Below are 15,846 nucleotides of genomic sequence, written 5' to 3'. Positions count from 1 at the left end.
AAACACCCAGGGAAGAGCAGACTCACCCCACTCTGTCAATGTAACCCACCCAGGGAAGAGCAGACTGACCCTTCTCTGTCAATGTATCACATCGAGGGAAGAGCAGACTGACCCCATTCTATCAAAGTAACACCCCCAGGGAAGAGTAGACTGACCCCACTCTGTCAATGTAACACACAGGGAAGGGCAGACTGAGCACACTCTGTCAATGTAACACACCCAGGGAAGAGCAGACTGACCCCACTCTGTCAATGTAACAGACCCAGGGAAGAGCAGACTGACCCCAATCTGTCAGTGTAACACACCCAGGGAAGGGCAGACTGACCCCCCTCTGTCAATGTAACACGCCCAGGGAAGAGCCGACCGACCCCACTCTGTCAATGTAACACACCCAGGGAAGAGCAGACTGACCCCACTCTGTCAATGTAACCCACCCTGGAAAGAGCAGACTGACCCCACTATGTCAATGTAACACTACCAGGAAAGAGCAGACTGACCCCACTGTGTCAATGTAACACCCCCAGGGAAGAGCAGACTGACCCCACTCTGTCAATGTAACACACAGGGAAGAGCAGACTGACTCCACTCTGTCAATGTAACACACCCAGGGAAGAGCAGACTGACCCAACTCTGTCAATGTAACAAACACATGGAAGAACAGACTGACCCCACTCTGTCAATGTAACACACTCTGTAAAGAGCAGACTGACCCCACTCTGTCAATGTAACACACCCAGGGAAGAGCAGACTGACCCAACTCTGTCAATATAACACACCCAGGGAAGAGCAGACTGGCCCCACTCTGTCAATAAAACACCCCCAGGGAAGGGGAGACCAACCTAACTCTGTCGATGTAACACCCCCAGTGAAGAGCAGACTGACCCACTCTGTCAATGTAACACACCCAGGGAAGAGCAGACTGACCCCACTCTGTCAATGTAACACACCCAGGGAAGAGCAGACTGACCCCACTCTGTCACTGTAACACACCCACGGAAGAGCAGACTGACCTCACTCTGTTAATTTAACACCCCCAGGGAAGAGCAGACTGACCGCACTCTTTCAATGTAACACCCCCAGGGAAGAGCAGACTGACTCCGCTCTGTCAATGTAAGACCCCCAGGGAAGGCAGACCGAGCACACTCTGTCAATGTAACACACGCAGGGAAGAGCAGACTGACCCCACTCTGTCAATGTAACAGACCCAGGGAAGAGCAGACTGACCCCAATCTGTCAGTGTAACACACCCAGGGAAGGGCAGACTGACCCCCCTCTGTCAATGTAACACGCCCAGGGAAGAGCAGACTGACCCCAATCTGTCAGTGTAACACACCCAGGGAAGGGCAGATTGACCGCCCTCTGTCAATGTAACACACCCAGGGAAGAGCAGACCGACCCCACTCTGTCAATGTAACACACCCAGGGAAGAGCAGACTGACCCCACTCTGTCAATGTAACCCACCCTGGAAAGAGCAGACTGACCCCACTCTGTCAATGTAACACTACCAGGAAAGAGCAGACTGACCCCACTGTGTCAATGTAACACACCCAGGGAAGAGCAGACTAACCCCACTCTGTCAATGAAACTCACAAAGGGAAGAGCAGACTGACCCCACTCTGTTAATGTAACACACTCAGGGAAGAGCAAACTGATTCCACTCTATCGATATAAAACACCCAGGGAAGAGCAGACTCACCCCACTCTGTCAATGTAACACACCCAGGGAAGAGCAGACTGACCCTTCTCTGTCAATGTATCACACCCAGGGAAGAGCAGACTGACCCCATTCTATCAAAGTAACACCCCCAGGGAAGAGCAGACTGACCCCACTCTGTCAATGTAACACACAGGGAAGAGCAGACTGACTCCACTCTGTCAATGTAACACACCCAGGGAAGAGCAGACTGACCCCACTCTGTCAATGTAACACACCCAGTGAAGAGCAGACTGACCCCACTCTGTCAATATAACACACCCAGGTAAGAGCAGACTGGCCCCACTCTGTCAATGTAACACACCCAGGGAAGAGCAGACTGACCCCACTGTGTCAATGTAACACACCCAGGGAAGAGCAGACTGACCCCACTCTGTCAATTTAACACCCCCAGGGAAGAGCAGACTGACCCCACCCTTTCAATGTAACACCCCCAGGGAAGAGTAGACTGACCCCACTCTGTCAATGTAAGACCCCCAGGGAAGAGCAGACTGAGCACACTCTGTCAATGTAACACACACAGGGAAGGGCAGACTGACCACCCTCTGTCAATGTAGCACCCCCAGGGAAGAGCAGACTGACCCCAATCTGTCAATGTAACACACCCAGGAAAGGGCTGACTGACCCCCCTCTGTCAATGTAACACACCCAGGGAAGAGCAGACCGACCCCAACTCTGTCAATGTAACACACCCAGGGAAGAGCACACTGACCCCACTCTGTCAACGTAACCCACCCAGGAAAGAGCAGACTGACCCCACTCTATCAATGTAACACCGACAGGGAAGATCAGACTGACCCCACACTGTCAATGTAACACACCCAGGGAAGAGCAGACTGACCCCAATCTGTCAATGTAACTCAAAAAGGGAAGAGCGGACTGACCCCACTCTGTCAATGTAACACAACCAGGGAAGAGCAGACTGACCCCACTCTGTCAATTTAAGACACCCAGGGAATAGCACACTGACCCGTCTCTGTCAATGTAACCCACCCAGGAAAGAGCAGACTGACCCCACTCTGTCAATGTAACACTACCAGGAAAGAGCAGACTGACCCCACTGTGTCAATGTAACACACCCAGGGAAGAGCAGACTGACCCCACTCTGTCAATGTAACACACCCAGTGAAGAGCAGACTGACCCCACTCTGTCAATATAACACACCCAGGGAAGAGCAGACTGGCCCCACTCTGTCAATATAACACACCCAGGGAAGAGCAGACTGACCCCATTCTAGCAAAGTAACACACCCACGGAAGAGCAGACTGACCTCACTCTGTCAATTTAACACCCCCAGGGAAGAGCAGACTGACCCCACTCTGTCAATGTAACAGACCCAGGGAAGAGCAGACTGAGCACACTCTGTCAATGTAACACACCCAGGGAAGAGCAGACTGACCCCACTCTGTCAATGTAACAGACCCAGGGAAGAGCAGACTGACCCCAATCTGTCAGTGTAACACACCCAGGGAAGGGCAGACTGACACCCCTCTGTCAATGTAACACACCCAGGGAAGAGCAGACCGACCCCACTCTGTCAATGTAACACACCCAGGGAAGAGCAGACTGACCCCACTCTGTCAATGTAACCCACCCTGGAAAGAGCAGACTGACCCCACTCTGTCAATGTAACACTACCAGGAAAGAGCAGACTGACCCCACTGTGTCAATGTAACACACCCAGGGAAGAGCAGACTGACCCCACTCTGTCAATGAAACTCACAAAGGGAAGAGCAGACTGACCCCACTCTGTTAATGTAACACACCCAGGGAAGAGCAAACTGATTCCACTCTGTCGATATAAAACACCCAGGGAAGAGCAGACTCACCCCACTCTGTCAATGTAACCCACCCAGGGAAGAGCAGACTGACCCTTCTCTGTCAATGTATCACATCGATGGAAGAGCAGACTGACCCCATTCTATCAAAGTAACACCCCCAGGGAAGAGTAGACTGACCCCACTCTGTCAATGTAACACACAGGGAAGGGCAGACTGAGCACACTCTGTCAATGTAACACACCCAGGGAAGAGCAGACTGACCCCACTCTGTCAATGTAACAGACCCAGGGAAGAGCAGACTGACCCCAATCTGTCAGTGTAACACACCCAGGGAAGGGCAGACTGACCCCCCTCTGTCAATGTAACACGCCCAGGGAAGAGCCGACCGACCCCACTCTGTCAATGTAACACACCCAGGGAAGAGCAGACTGACCCCACTCTGTCAATGTAACCCACCCTGGAAAGAGCAGACTGACCCCACTATGTCAATGTAACACTACCAGGAAAGAGCAGACTGACCCCACTGTGTCAATGTAACACCCCCAGGGAAGAGCAGACTGACCCCACTCTGTCAATGTAACACACAGGGAAAGCAGACTGACTCCACTCTGTCAATGTAACACACCCAGGGAAGAGCAGACTGACCCAACTCTGTCAATGTAACACACACATGGAAGAACAGACTGACCCCACTCTGTCAATGTAACACACTCTGTAAAGAGCAGACTGACCCCACTCTGTCAATGTAACACACCCAGGGAAGAGCAGACTGACCCAACTCTGTCAATATAACACACCCAGGGAAGAGCAGACTGGCCCCACTCTGTCAATAAAACACCCCCAGGGAAGGGGAGACCAACCTAACTCTGTCGATGTAACACCCCCAGTGAAGAGCAGACTGACCCCACTCTGTCAATGTAACACACCCAGGGAAGAGCAGACTGACCCCACTCTGTCAATGTAACACACCCAGGGAAGAGCAGACTGACCGCACTCTTTCAATGTAACACCCCCAGGGAAGAGCAGACTGACTCCGCTCTGTCAATGTAAGACCCCCAGGGAAGGCAGACCGAGCACACTCTGTCAATGTAACACACGCAGGGAAGAGCAGACTGACCCCACTCTGTCAATGTAACAGACCCAGGGAAGAGCAGACTGACCCCAATCTGTCAGTGTAACACACCCAGGGAAGGGCAGACTGACCCCCCTCTGTCAATGTAACACGCCCAGGGAAGAGCAGACTGACCCCAATCTGTCAGTGTAACACACCCAGGGAAGGGCAGATTGACCGCCCTCTGTCAATGTAACACACCCAGGGAAGAGCAGACCGACCCCACTCTGTCAATGTAACACACCCAGGGAAGAGCAGACTGACCCCACTCTGTCAATGTAACCCACCCTGGAAAGAGCAGACTGACCCCACTCTGTCAATGTAACACTACCAGGAAAGAGCAGACTGACCCCACTGTGTCAATGTAACACACCCAGGGAAGAGCAGACTAACCCCACTCTGCCAATGAAACTCACAAAGGGAAGAGCAGACTGACCCCACTCTGTTAATGTAACACACTCAGGGAAGAGCAAACTGATTCCACTCTGTCGATATAAAACACCCAGGGAAGAGCAGACTCACCCCACTCTGTCAATGTAACCCACCCAGGGAAGAGCAGACTGACCCTTCTCTGTCAATGTATCACACCCAGGGAAGAGCAGACTGACCCCATTCTATCAACGTAACACCCCCAGGGAAGAGCAGACTGACCCCACTCTGTCAATGTAACACACAGGGAAGAGCAGACTGACTCCACTCTGTCAATGTAACACACCCAGGGAAGAGCAGACTGACCCCACTCTGTCAATGTAACACACCCAGTGAAGAGCAGACTGACCCCACTCTGTCAATATAACACACCCAGGGAAGAGCAGACTGGCCCCACTCTGTCAATGTAACACACCCAGGGAAGAGCAGACTGACCCCACTGTGTCAATGTAACACACCCAGGGAAGAGCAGACTGACCGAACTCTGTCAATGTAACACACCCAGGGAAGAGCAGACTGGCCCCACTCTGTCAATAAAACACCCCCAGGGAAGAGCAGACTCACCCCACTCTGTCGATGTAACACCCCCAGTGAAGAGCAGACTGACCTCACTCTGTCAATTTAATACCCCCAGGGAAGAGCAGACTGACCGCAATCTTTCAATGTAACACCCCCAGGGAAGAGCAGACTGACTCCACTCTGTCAATGTAACACACCCAGGGAAGAGCAGACTGACCCCACTCTGTCAATGTAACAGACCCAGGGAAGAGCAGACTGACCCCAATCTGTCAGTGTAACACACCCAGGGAAGGGCAGACTGACCCCCCTCTGTCAATGTAACACGCCCAGGGAAGAGCAGACCGACCCCAATCTGTCAATCTAACACACCCAGGGAAGAGCAGACTGACCCCACTCTGTCAATGTAACCCACCCTGGAAAGAGCAGACTGACCCCACTCTGTCAATGTAACACTACCAGGAAAGAGCAGACTGACCCCACTGTGTCAATGTAACACACCCAGGGATGAGCAGACTGACCCCACTCTGTCAATGAAACTCACAAAGGGAAGAGCAGACTGACCCTTCTCTGTCAATGTAACACACCCAGGGAAGGGCAGACTGACCCCACTCTGTCAACGTAACCCACCCAGGAAAGAGCAGACTGACCCCACTCTATCAATGTAACACACCCAGGGAAGAGCAGACTGACCCAACTCTGTCAATGTAACACCGACAGGGACGATCAGACTGACCCCACACTGTCAATGTAACACACCCAGGGAAGAGCAGACTGACCCCAATCTGTCAATGTAACTCAAAAAGGGAAGAGCAGACTGACCCCACTCTGTCAATGTAAAACACCCAGGGAAGAGCAGACTGACCCCACTCTGTCAATTTAAGACACCCAGGGAATAGCACACTGACCCCTCTCTGTCAATGTAACCCACCCAGGAAAGAGCAGACTGACCCCACTCTGTCAATGTAACACTACCAGGAAAGAGCAGACTGACCCCACTGTGTCAATGTAACACACCCAATGAAGAGCAGACTGACCCCACTCTGTCAATGTAACACACCCAGTGAAGAGCAGACTGACCCCACTCTGTCAATATAACACACCCAGGGAAGAGCAGACTGGCCCCACTCTGTCAATGTAACACACCCAGGGAAGAGCAGAATGACCCCACTGTGTCAATGTAACACACCCAGGGAAGAGCAGACTGACCGAACTCTGTCAATGTGACACACCCAGGGAAGAGCAGACTGGCCCCACTCTGTCAATAAAACACCCCCAGGGAAGAGCAGTCTCACCCCACTCTGTCGATGTAACAGACCCAGGGAAGAGCAGACTGACCCCAATCTGTCAGTGTAACACACCCAGGGAAGGGCAGACTGACCCCCCTCTGTCAATGTAACACGCCCAGGGAAGAGCAGACCGACCCCAATCTGTCAATCTAACACACCCAGGGAAGAGCAGACTGACCCCACTCTGTCAATGTAACCCACCCTGGAAAGAGCAGACTGACCCCACTCTGTCAATGTAACACTACCAGGAAAGAGCAGACTGACCCCACTGTGTCAATGTAACACACCCAGGGATGAGCAGACTGACCCCACTCTGTCAATGAAACTCACAAAGGGAAGAGCAGACTGACCCTTCTCTGTCAATGTAACACACCCAGGGAAGGGCAGACTGACCCCACTCTGTCAACGTAACCCACCCAGGAAAGAGCAGACTGACCCCAATCTATCAATGTAACACACCCAGGGAAGAGCAGACTGACCCAACTCTGTCAATGTAACACCGACAGGGACGATCAGACTGACCCCACACTGTCAATGTAACACACCCAGGGAAGAGCAGACTGACCCCAATCTGTCAATGTAACTCAAAAAGGGAAGAGCAGACTGACCCCACTCTGTCAATGTAAAACACCCAGGGAAGAGCAGACTGACCCCACTCTGTCAATTTAAGACACCCAGGGAATAGCACACTGACCCCTCTCTGTCAATGTAACCCACCCAGGAAAGAGCAGACTGACCCCACTCTGTCAATGTAACACTACCAGGAAAGAGCAGACTGACCCCACTGTGTCAATGTAACACACCCAATGAAGAGCAGACTGACCCCACTCTGTCAATATAACACACCCAGGGAAGAGCAGACTGGCCCCACTCTGTCAATGTAACACACCCAGGGAAGAGCAGAATGACCCCACTGTGTCAATGTAACACACCCAGGGAAGAGCAGACTGACCGAACTCTGGCAATGTGACACACCCAGGGAAGAGCAGACTGGCCCCACTCTGTCAATAAAACACCCCCAGGGAAGAGCAGTCTCACCCCACTCTGTCGATGTAACACCCCCAGGGAAGAGCAGACTGACCCAACTCTGTCAATATAACACACCCTTGGAAGAGCAGACTGACCCCATTCTATCAAAGTAACACCCCCAGGGAAGAGCAGACTGACCCCACTCTGTCAATGTAACACATAGGGAAGAGCAGACTGACCCCACTCTGTCAATGTAACACACCCAGGGAAGAGCAGACTGACCCCACTCTGTCAATTTAAGACACCCAGGGAATAGCACACTGACCCCTCTCTGTCAATGTAACCCACCCAGGAAAGAGCAGACTGACCCCACTCTGTCAATGTAACACTACCAGGAAAGAGCAGACTGACCCCACTCTGTCAATGTAACACACCCAGTGAAGAGCAGACTGACCCCACTCTGTCAATATAACACACCCAGGGAAGAGCAGACTGGCCCCACTCTGTCAATGTAACACACCCAGGGAAGAGCAGAATGACCCCACTGTGTCAATGTAACACACCCAGGGAAGAGCAGACTGACCGAACTCTGTCAATGTGACACACCCAGGGAAGAGCAGACTGGCCCCACTCTGTCAATAAAACACCCCCAGGGAAGAGCAGTCTCACCCCACTCTGTCGATGTAACACCCCCAGGGAAGAGCAGACTGACCCAACTCTGTCAATATAACACACCCTTGGAAGAGCAGACTGACCCCATTCTATCAAAGTAACACCCCCAGGGAAGAGCAGACTGACCCCACTCTGTCAATGTAACACATAGGGAAGAGCAGACTGACCCCACTCTGTCAATGTAACACACCCAGGGAAGAGCAGACTGACCCAACTCTGTCAATGTAACAAACACATGGAAGAACAGACTGACCCCACTCTGTCAATGTAACACACTCTGTAAAGAGCAGACTGACCCCACTCTGTCAATGTAAAACACACAGGGAAGGGCAGACCGACCCTACTCTGACAATATAACACACCCAGGGAAGAGCAGAGTGACCCTTCTCTGTCAATAAAACACCCCCAGGGAAGAGCAGACTCACCCCACTCAGTCGATGTAACACCCCCAGTGAAGAGCAGACTGACCCAACTCTGTCAATATAACACACCCAGGGAAGAGCAGACTGACCCCATTCTAGCAAAGTAACACACCCAGGGAAGAGCAGACTGACCCCACTCTGTCACTGTAACACACCCACGGAAGAGCAGACTGACCTCACTCTGTCAATTTAACACCCCCAGGGAAGAGCAGACTGACCGCACTCTTTCAATGTAACACACACAGGGAAGAGCAGACTGACCCCACTCTGTTAATGTAACACACAGGGAAGAGCAGACCGACCCCACTCTGTCAATGTAACACACCCAGGGAAGAGCTGACGGACCCCACTCTGTCAATTTAACGCACCCAGGTTTGAGCACACTGACCCCACTCTGTCAATGTAGCCCACCCAGGAAAGAGCAGACTGACCCCCTCGGTCAATGTAACACACACAGGGATGAGCAGATTGACCCAACTCTGTCAATGTAACCCACTCAGTTAAGAGCAGACTGACCCCAATCAGTCAATGTAACCTTCCCAGGGAAGAGCAAACAGACCGCACTCTGTCAATGGAACACACCCAGGGAAGAGCAGACTGACCCAACTCTGTCAATGTAACACACTCAAGGAAGAACAGACTGACCCCACTCTGTCAATGTAACATACTCTGTAAAGAGCAGACTGACCCCACTCTGTCAATGTAAAACACACAGGGAAGGGCAGACCGACCCCACTCTGACAATGGAACACACCCAGGGAAGAGCAGACTGACCCCACTCTGTCAAAGTAACACACCCAGGGAAGAGCAGACTGACCCTTCTCTGTGAATGCAACACATCCAGGGAAGGGCATACTGACCCCATTCTGTTAATTTAACACCCCCAGGGAAGAGCAGACTGACCCCACTCTTTCAATGTAACACCCACAGTGAAGTGCAGACTGACCCCACTCTGTTAATGTAACTCACCCAGGGAAGATCCAACTGACCCCACTCTGTCAATGTAACAATTCCAGGGAAGGTCAGACTGACCCATTCTGTCAATCTAACACACACAGGGAATAGCAGACTGACCCCATCTGTCAATGTTACACACAGGGAATAGCAGACTGACCCCACTCTGTCAATGTAACACACCCATGGAAGAACAGACTGACCCAACTCTGTCAATGTAACACACACATGGAAGAACAGACTGACCCCACTATGTCAATGTAACACACCCTGTAAAGAGCAGACTGACCCCACTCTGTCAATGTAACACACACAGGGAAGAGCTGACTGACCCCACTCTGTCAATTTAACGCATCCAGGTTTGAGCACACTGACACCACTCTGTCAACGTAACACACACAGGGAAGGGCAGACCAACCTAACTCTGTCAATGTAACACACCCTGCAAAGAGCAGACTGACCCCACTCTGTCAATGTAACAGACACAGGTTTGAGCACACTGACCCCACTCTGTCAATGTAACCCACCCAGGAAAGAGCAGACTGACCCCACTCTGTCAATGTAACACACACAGGGAAGAGCAGACTGACCCCACTCTGTCAATGTAACACACCCAGGGAAGAGCAGACTGACCCCACTCTGTCAATATAACACACCCAGGGAAGAGCAGACTGGCCCCACTCTGTCAATAAAACACCCCCAGGGAAGAGCAGACTCACCCCACTCTGTCGATGTAACACCCCCAGGGAATAGCAGACTGACCCAACTCTGTCAATATAACACACCCAGGGAAGAGCAGACTGACCCCATTCTAGCAAAGTAACACACCCAGGGAAGAGCAGACTGACCCCACTCTGTCACTGTAACACACCCACGGAAGAGCAGACTGACCTCACTCTGTCAATTTAACACCCCCAGGGAAGAGCAGACTGACCGCACTCTTTCAATGTAACAGACCCAGGGAAGAGCAGACTGAGCACACTCTGTCAATGTAACACACCCAGGGAAGAGCAGACTGACCCCACTCTGTCAATGTAACAGACCCAGGGAAGAGCAGACTGACCCCAAACTGTCAGTGTAACAATCCCAGGGAAGGGCAGACTGAACCCCTCTGTCAATGTAACACACCCAGTGAAGAGCAGACCGACCCCACTCTGTCAATGTAACACACCCAGGGAAGAGCAGACTGACCCCACTCTGTCAATGTAACCCACCCTGGAAAGAGCAGACTGACCCCACTCTGTCAATGTAACACTACCAGGAAAGAGCAGACTGACCCCACTGTGTCAATGTAACACACCCAGGGAAGAGCAGACTGACCCCACTCTGTCAATGAAACTCACAAAGGGAAAAGCAGACTGACCCCACTCTGTTAATGTAACACACCCAGGGAAGAGCAAACTGATTCCACTCTGTCGATATAAAACACCCAGGGAAGAGCAGACTCACCCCACTCTGTCAATGTAACCCACCCAGGGAAGAGCAGACTGACCCTTCTCTGTCAATGTATCACACCCAGGGAAGAGCAGACTGACCCCATTCTATCAAAGTAACACCCCCAGGGAAGAGCAGACTCACCACACTCTGTCAATGTAACACACAGGGAAGAGCAGACTGACTCCACTCTGTCAATGTAACACACCCAGGGAAGAGCAGACTGACCCAACTCTGTCAATGTAACACACACATGGAAGAACAGACTGACCCCACTCTGTCAATGTAACACACTCTGTAAAGAGCAGACTGACCCCACTCTGTCAATGTAACACCCCCAGTGAAGAGCAGACTGACCCAACTCTGTCAATATAACACACCCAGGGAAGAGCAGACTGACCCCATTCTAGCAAAGTAACACACCCAGGGACGAGCAGACTGACCCCACTCTGTCACTGTAACACACCCACGGAAGAGCAGACTGACCTCACTCTGTCAATTTACCACCCCCAGAGAAGAGCAGACTGACCGCACTCTTTCAATGTAACACCCACAGGGAAGAGCAGACTGACTCCACTCTGTCAATGTAAGACCCCCAGGGAAGAGCAGACTGACTCCACTGTGTCAATGTAACACACCCAGGAAAGAGCAGACTGACCGAACTCTGGCAATGTAACACACCCAGGGAAGAGCAGACTGGCCCCACTCTGTCAATAAAACACACCCAGGGAAGAGCAGACTCACCCCACTCTGTCAATGTAACACCCCCAGGGAAGAGCAGACTGACCCAACTCTGTCAATATAATACACCCAGGGAAGAGCAGACTGACCCCATTCTATCAAAGTAACACCCCCAGGGAAGAGCAGACTGACCCCACTCTGTCAATGTAACACACAGGGAAGAGCAGACTGACCCCACTCTGTCAATGTCACACACCCAGGGAAGAGCAGACTGACCCAACTCTGTCAATGTAACACACACATGGAAGAACAGACTGACCCCACTCTGTCAATGTAACACACTCTGTAAAGAGCAGACTGACCCCACTCTGTCAATGTAAAACACACAGGGAAGGGCAGACCGACCCTACTCTGACAATGTAACACACCCAGGGAAGAGCAGACTGACCCTTCTCTGTGAATGCAACACATCCAGGGAAGGGCAGACTGACCCCACTCTGTCAATGTAACACCCCCAGGGAAGAGCAGACTGACCCCACTCTTTCAATGTAACACACACGGGGAAGTGAAGACTGACCCCACTCTGTTCATGTAACTCACCCAGGGAAGAGCAGACTGACACAACTCTGTCAATGTAACACACCCATGGAAGAACAGACTGACCCCACTATGTCAATGTAACACACACAGGAAAGAGCACACTGACCCCACTCTGTCAACGTAACACACACAGGGAAGGGCAGACCAACCTAACTCTGTCAATGTAACACACCCTGTAAAGAGCAGACTGACCCCACTCTGTCAATGTAACACACACAGGGAAGAGCTGACTGACCCCACTCTGACAATTTAACGCACCCAGGTTTGAGCACACTGACCCCACTCTGTCAACGTAACACACACAGGGAAGGGCAGACCAACCTAACTCTGTCAATGTAACACACCCTGCAAAGAGCAGACTGACCCCACTCTGTCAATGTAACAGACCCAGGTTTGAGCACACTGACCCCACTCTGTCAATGTAACCCACCCAGGAAAGAGCAGACTGACCCCACTCTGTCAATGTAACACACCCAGGGAAGAGCAGACTGACCCCACTCTGTCAATGTAACACACCCAGGGAAGAGCAGACTGAACCCACTCTGTCAATATAACACACCCAGGGAAGAGCAGACTCACCCCACTCTGTCGATGTAACACCCCCAGGGAATAGCAGACTGACCCAACTCTGTCAATATAACACACCCAGATAAGAGCAGACTGACCCCATTCTAGCAAAGTAACACACCCAGGGAAGAGCAGACTGAACCCACTCTGTCACTGTAACACACCCACGGAAGAGCAGACTGACCTCACTCTGTCAATTTAACACCCCCAGGGAAGAGCAGACTGACCCCACTCTTTCAATGTAACACACACATGGAAGAACAGACTGACCCCACTCTGTCAATGTAACACACTCTGTAAAGAGCAGAATGACCCCACTCTGTCAATGTAAAATACACAGGGAAAGGCAGACCGACCCTACTCTGACAATGTAACACACCCAGGGAAGAGAAGACTGACCCTTCTCTGTTAATGCAACACATCCAGGGAAGGGCAGACTGACCCCATTCTGTTAATTTAACACCCCCAGGGAACAGCAGACTGACCCCACTCTTTCAATGTAACACACACAAGGAAGTGCAGACTGACCCCACTCTGTTAATGTAACTCACCCAGGGAAGAGCAGACTGACACAACTCTGTCAATGTAACACACCCATGGAAGAACAGACTGACCCCACTATGTCAATGTAACACACCCTGTAAAGAGCAGACTGACCCCACTCTGTCAATGTAACACACACAGGGAAGAGCTGACTGACCCCACTCTGTCAACTTAACGCACCCAGGTTTGAGCACACTGACCCCACTCTGTCAACGTAACACACACAGGGAAGGGCAGACCAACCTAACTCTGTCAATGTAACACACCCTGCAAAGAGCAGACTGACCCCACTGTGTCAATGTAACACACCCAGGTTTGAGCACACTGACCCCACTCTGTCAATGTAACCCACCCAGGAAAGAGCAGACTGACCCCACTCTGTCAATGTAACACACACAGGGAAGAGCAGACTGACCCCACTCTGTCAATGTAACACACCCAGGGAAGAGCAGACTGACCCCACTCTGTCAATAAAACACCCCCAGGGAAGAGCAGACTCACCCCACTCTGTCGATGTAACACCCCCAGGGAAGAGCAGACTGACCCAACTCTGTCAATATAACACACCCAGGGAAGAGTAGACTGACCCCATTCTAGCAAAGTAACACACCCAGGGAAGGGCAGACCAACCTAACTCTGTCAATGTAACACACCCTGTAAAGAGCAGACTGACCCCACTCTGTCAATGTAACACACACAGGGAAGAGCTGACTGACCCCACTCTGACAATTTAACGCACCCAGGTTTGAGCACACTGACCCCACTCTGTCAACGTAACACACACAGGGAAGGGCAGACCAACCTAACTCTGTCAATGTAACACACCCTGCAAAGAGCAGACTGACCCCACTCTGTCAATGTAACAGACCCAGGTTTGAGCACACTGACCCCACTCTGTCAATGGAACCCACCCAGGAAAGAGCAGACTGACCCCACTCTGTCAATGTAACACACCCAGGGAAGAGCAGACTGACCCCACTCTGTCAATGTAACACACCCAGGGAAGAGCAGACTGAACCCACTCTGTCAATATAACACACCCAGGGAAGAGCAGACTGGCCCCACTCTGTCAATATAACACACCCAGGGAAGAGCAGACTGACCCCATTCTAGCAAAGTAACACACCCAGGGAAGAGCAGACTGACCCCACTCTGTCACTGTAACACACCCACGGAAGAGCAGACTGACCTCACTCTGTCAATTTAACACCCCCAGGGAAGAGCAGACTGACCGCACTCTTTCAATGTAACACACACAGGGAAGAGCAGACTGACCCCACTCTGTTAATGTAACACACAGGGAAGAGCAGACCGACCCCACTCTGTCAATGTAACACACCCAGGGAAGAGCTGACGGACCCCACTCTGTCAATTTAACGCACCCAGGTTTGAGCACACTGACCCCACTCTGTCAATGTAGCCCACCCAGGAAAGAGCAGACTGACCCCCTCGGTCAATGTAACACACACAGGGATGAGCAGATTGACCCAACTCTGTCAATGTAACCCACTCAGTTAAGAGCAGACTGACCCCAATCAGTCAATGTAACCTTCCCAGGGAAGAGCAAACAGACCGCACTCTGTCAATGGAACACACCCAGGGAAGAGCAGACTGACCCAACTCTGTCAATGTAACACACTCAAGGAAGAACAGACTGACCCCACTCTGTCAATGTAACATACTCTGTAAAGAGCAGACTGACCCCACTCTGTCAATGTAAAACACACAGGGAAGGGCAGACCGACCCCACTCTGACAATGGAACACACCCAGGGAAGAGCAGACTGACCCCACTCTGTCAATGTAACACACCCAGGGAAGAGCAGACTGACCCTTCTCTGTGAATGCAACACATCCAGGGAAGGGCATACTGACCCCATTCTGTTAATTTAACACCCCCAGGGAAGAGCAGACTGACCCCACTCTTTCAATGTAACACCCACAGTGAAGTGCAGACTGACCCCACTCTGTTAATGTAACTCACCCAGGGAAGATCCAACTGACCCCACTCTGTCAATGTAACACATCCAGGGAAGGTCAGACTGACCCATTCTGTCAATCTAACACACACAGGGAAGAGCAGACTGACCCCATCTGTCAATGTTACACACAGGGAATAGCAGACTGACCCCACTCTGTCAATGTAACACACCCATGGAAGAA

Source organism: Chiloscyllium punctatum, chromosome 6 (genome assembly GCF_047496795.1).
Source record: "Chiloscyllium punctatum isolate Juve2018m chromosome 6, sChiPun1.3, whole genome shotgun sequence".
NCBI classification, from domain to species: domain Eukaryota; kingdom Metazoa; phylum Chordata; class Chondrichthyes; order Orectolobiformes; family Hemiscylliidae; genus Chiloscyllium; species Chiloscyllium punctatum.
This window is presented reverse-complemented; position numbering follows the sequence as displayed.